At 39.0% G+C, this 5,404-nt stretch overlaps 1 pseudogene; it reads left to right on the top strand.

The window, feature by feature from the left end:
- Positions 1-1,438: 1,438 nt before the first annotated feature.
- LOC103732574 lies at positions 1,439-5,113 on the top strand (annotated as a pseudogene).
- The last annotated feature ends 291 nt before the right edge of the window (positions 5,114-5,404 follow it).

The following is a 5,404-nucleotide window of genomic DNA, read 5'->3' as shown; positions in this document are numbered from 1 at the left end:
TAATTATTTTGATGAGTATCTGCCTTCCAGATTTGACTTCTCAGTTGTGTGTCTGGTGGTGGTGGGGGTCATGGGGGGGTTCATCATTTTTTTCTTTCAGCATGCCAATGTGTCTGTCCCAAGCTCATCCTGTCATCCTATATCTGCCCCACCTGGCCCTGATATTGGCCATTTCTCCAGGAATCCCCGGTGCCTTGTAATGGAGTCAAGTGGGATCAATATATGGCTTGTGCTTGTTTTCTGTGCTGATTAACTCCTCTGTTAAGGAAAAACATTATTCCAGCCCTAGTGGAATAAGATTACATGATTTTAATTTTACCATATTCTACCTTGTCTATTCTTTGTCTTAGTATTTTTAAGTACTTTCAAATTACTTTCTGTTTATAAAATAATACATGTTTGTTGTGGAAAGCCATTAAAAACAATTGAGACAGATATGAAGAAGAAAAAAAAAAAATAGGCCAAAATCCAGAAAGTCAGTTGACTTCTCACCAGCCAGGCACCAACCCCTGTAAATGCTTTAACAAGAAGATCTTTTTGTCCATTCTTAGGGCAGAGGAAATGAAGAAATGACATTTCAATGAAGCCTAGTTAAATAGAGGTCTATGCTTCTGACCTGTGGGCACTCCTAATACAGACTTCTTAGAGAAAAGACTAAGTATTTATTGCTCCTTGTTTTAAAGGAGGTAAGTGATAGACTACAAGGAGATATGTTTTATGTGCTTGAGGCAAGTGATTGGTTACAGACTGGCAGATTGATCTGATTTCAGAGGAACCGTAGATGAAAACACTGAAAACCACACTAGTGGGGATGGGAAGATGGAGGTACCACAGGGGTGCACTGGACATTTGTCCCATTCTGTTCTATAGGCCACTGTGTGCCAAGTATTCTTGTTTCTGAGCTTGAGAGACATGGTATAAAAAAACTGCATTGATGGGCTGGAGAGAAGGTTCAGCAGTTAAGAGCACTAGCTGCTCTTACAAAGGACCTGGGTTTGATTCCCAGCACCCACGTGGCACCGTCTATAACTCCAATTCTAGGGAATCCGACACCCTCTTCTGACCTCCACAGACATTGCACAGCATGGGTGCACTTACATATAGGCAATACACTAATACACATAAAATAAAAATAATAACTAAAATATATTTTTCTAAAAATTTCATTGATTAAAAAAAAGAAATTGCTATGAGAAAAATTACATTGATTACGCACTCAATTTTTTTCAAATACTATCTATTTTCAGAGCCTTCTTGGGGCTCAGGTTGCAGGAGACAGTGGTCGAAAGGAATTACCGATTTCTGTGTTTGTCTAGTGACATAGTATCTGCAGCATGGATGAGCTCCCCTGGGGAGTGCAGCATTGTGGCTAGAATTTGCCAAGCTCATCTGATTCTGCTGTGTAATTCACAGATTTAAACACATCCTCTCTCTTTAGAGTCTCCAACAAAATCTGAAGGATTTACAGCTTCTTCTGTCTGATGGATTTCAAGTATTTTCCGAGCTCAATTCCTGGTCTATTGGGGCTTATTTGGACAATTTCTTAAACTTAAGATTTATGTGTCTAAAACTCCACAAGATTTCAAGAGAGCTAACAAATTCTCAAGACCCTCTTCACTGTGGGGTGTGCTAGCGCCTTGCTCAGAGACTGAACAGTTACACAAATCTTACATCAGAATCTACTCAGAGCAAGGCTGTAGAAGATTTGATGACACTGAGAGTTCAGACATATACATTGAATTAAATGGCACTCTTTGATTTAGCAAAAGCAGTTTGTCCTTAAATACTTAAAATTTTGCCTGTATAGACCTAAATCAAGAGTCTGTCAAAATGACTTAATTTTAGAGATTTAACATATAGTGCAGGTAAGTGATATAACTGTTAAAAGATTGGCATAAATCACTTCAATGTTTCAGTTTTGTTGCTTTAAAAATACTCACGAAAAGCCAGGTGTGGTGGGGCATGCCTGTAGTCCCAGCACTTGGGAGGCAGAGGCAGGTGGATCTCTGTGAGTTCAAGGGCAGCCTGGTCTACATAGTGAGTTCCAAGACAGACAAAAAACCCTCATGAAATAAAAAAGCAAGAATGTATGGAAATAGCTGAAAAATCAAACCTAAAGTGAAAAATTAGTCCTTCACCTTGAATGTCCTACTGAAAGGGCATTTTGACTTTTTGTTGTTTTTAGTGAACTCTTCTATTCTCAAGTCTGTATTTCTAAATGAAAAACTCTATTCCAATTTTCCCGTGACATTAAATTGAGGTATCTAGTAAGAATAGAATAGAATCTGTCCCTCTTTTTATTTAAAATATTTTAATTTATATTTATTTGTGTGTGTGCACACGTGTTATGTTGTGTGTGTGTGTGTGTGTGTGTGTGTGTGTGTGTGTGTGTGTACCACGGCAGGTATGCATAGATCAGAGGACGACTTGAGAGAGTCATTTCTCTCCTTCTACCATGTGGGTCCCGGAGATTGAACTCAGGTTATCAGACTTGGCAAGCATCTTTACTAACTGAACCATCTTGCCGGCCTCTAGAATCCATCTCTCTTGTTCCACCTTATTTTTCTTCTTATCTATCCTCTATTATCCATCTCAAATTCTAACGAAATCAGTATCTAGTATAAAATCATTATAATCACGTCAACATAAAACACAAAGCTCCTTCATATACTAGGATGCATTCCCCCCCCTTTAAAGCAGTTTTTACCTTGTTAAATATTTTTACATAAAGCATTTGTTGCCCATGTATCCTCCTCAACATCTCTCAATCAAATTACTCCATAATTTCAATGGTGCTAACGAACAGCTTTCTTCTTTTCAAGCCAGCCGGTTGCAGTCTCCCGGCTGTCTTACTCCAATGTGGGCCGCACAGCGAGCTCCTGGGACTCCTTTTTCCTATTGTATTTGTTTGGCTCTTTCCTTCAGATTTTAATTTTATTCTTTCTAGCCTTTTATTTTTCTTTTTAAAAAGTTTTTTTATTTATTATTTTTATTTTATGTGTATGAGTGTATTGCCTGCATGTATTGTAAGTGCATCCTTGTTATGCAATCCCTGAGGAAGTCAGAAGAGGGTCTTGGAGCCCTTGGAACTGGAGTTACAGACGGTTGTTAGCTGCCATGTGGGTGCTGGGAATTGAACCAATGTCCTCTGCAAGAGCAGCCAGTGCTCTTAACTGCTGAGTCATCTCTCTAGTCCCTTATTTTTTCTTAAACAGGGTCTTGCTATATAGCTTAGGCTAGCTTGGGTCCAGTACAGAGTCTAAGTTGGCTTTGAACTTAGGATCCTCCTGCCTCAGTTTTCTGAGTCCTGGATGACAGACATGAATCTGATTTTACATCTGATTTTAATGGATTTCATTCTCCAATGAGATCATGTCACCTTTTGAAAGGGTGCATAAAAGGTATAAAGTGTCCGCCTTCTATTTATATGACTTTATTTCATCTTCAATTTTCTAAGAAACGATGACTCAGGAATATGCTGCCCTGTCATTTTGAAGGAGTTGTTCTGTTGTCTACTGGCTCACCAAAGCCTCTGGATAAACCAAAATCAGTGCCATCCTCAGCTTCCAGTCTTTTCAGTGAGATCTAATGCTTTTATTCTTCTTAAGCATCTTCTCTTTTCCCATGGATACAAATTGATGTGGATCTTTTTCTACTGGATGTATTAGGTACTTGGTAGCCCCTTTTAATCTGGAGGCTTTTGTTCTGGTCCTTCATTTGTTTTTTTTGCCTTTCAAAATTATGTTGTTCTCTCTTGTCCATGAATATTGCTTTTGAGACAGGTTCTCCCTGTAGTCCCAGCAGTCCTGGAACTCACTATGTAGACCAGGCTGGCCTTGAACTCACAGAGATCTGCCTGCCTCTGCCTCCTGAGTGCTGGGATTAAAGGCGTGCGCCACCACGCCTGGCTCCTATTCTATATTTTTAATTGGCTTCTTCCTTCATTTTAGTGGGATATTGAGAAAGGGAAGAGATAAGCATGGGTAATGAATCTAGTGTCTTACTAAAAGTTTAGAACTCTTGTCTTTCCATTTTGGAAATTGCTCCATTTGCTCCAACTTCACAAGGCTCTGCTAGGATTACTAATCACAAGAGGCATGCTCTTGATCACAGAGATGGGCATGTCACTCAGGGGTTTGCTCAGACACATATATGTATGCTTACCATATACTTTTTTTTTTTTTTGATGAAATGTGAGACCAGGTTGGCAGGGAGTTAGATGTGAGGTAACCAAAGAAAACTGCATCTCTATCTTGGTGACTGTGTCTTCTAACAGTCAAAATGTCCTTGTATGGTTAAATCTCCTTGAAACTACAGTTGGATTGTTCCTTCTATATCAGAAACTAGACCATCAGGGCACATTCTCAATCACCACACACATGTACCCACAAAGAGCCTGAATCCTCAAAAGACCCTGGCTTCATTGTATCTCATTTACATTGTGGCTTGACTGCTTTTGTAGGCTTTTTAAGAGGAACATGGAAAGAAATAGCCTATCAGGGAAATTTGGTCCACCTTGATTTGTAAAGGAAAAAGTCATCTTACTCTTTGAATATACTACCTACCTCATAAGTGATCATAAGAACATCTTTAAACTCTACAATTCAGAACCCATTGGGCTTCTAACTCCCCCTCCCCCTTTGCTTTCTTCTATTAAATCAGCTTCTGCCTAAATCATGTCTTTTGGCTGAATTCTTTTCTTCAAGATAAGAACTAAGGAGAAAGGTTCATGACACAGGGAGGGATAATCAGAGGGAAGTAGCACCTGACAGAAAGCCAGGGCTTTGAGGAGAACATGAAGGAACTTGGAGTGGGGCTGGAAGATGGGTGCAGGATCCAAACCAGACTGTACCATTACTTGTGATGGTGATAGTATCATCGTTGAAACTGAGAGCACTTTGAAAACAACACAGTCTTGTTTTATCCTGGGAGAAAATTTTGATGAAACTGCAGCTGATGGCAGAAACACTCAGAAGATTTTCCCCTGGTGCATTGGTTTAGTATCAGAAGTGGGATGAGATGGAAAGCACAAGAAAACTGAAGATGGAAGTTAGTAGTGGATTGTGTCATGAACAATGTCACATGTACTTGGATCTATGAAAGAGTAGAATAAAAATTTTATCATTGCCCTGGATAAGAATTAACTTTGAGAATGAATAAACTCAGTTCAATGAGCAAATTGCAAATACCCATATTATTTCTTTTCTTTGGCTTTGTTTTTCATTACTGTGTTCAATCATCCTCATCACAAACATTTTACATGCAACTTATGTCAAAGTGTTGATTTAAGCAGAGTCATCCATTTGGTTAGTAGATGAATGTGTTTGTGTTAAAAAAATTATAAAGTCATTGATGAAAGGTAACTAGACATAGGTGTTCAAAAGGGCCACTGGAACCAACTTTG

Source organism: Nannospalax galili, unplaced genomic scaffold, assembly GCF_000622305.1.
Source record: "Nannospalax galili isolate Female #2095 unplaced genomic scaffold, S.galili_v1.0 scaffold895, whole genome shotgun sequence".
NCBI classification, from domain to species: domain Eukaryota; kingdom Metazoa; phylum Chordata; class Mammalia; order Rodentia; family Spalacidae; genus Nannospalax; species Nannospalax galili.
Note: the sequence above shows the minus strand (reverse complement) of the source record. Positions and strands in the feature narration are given on the sequence as shown.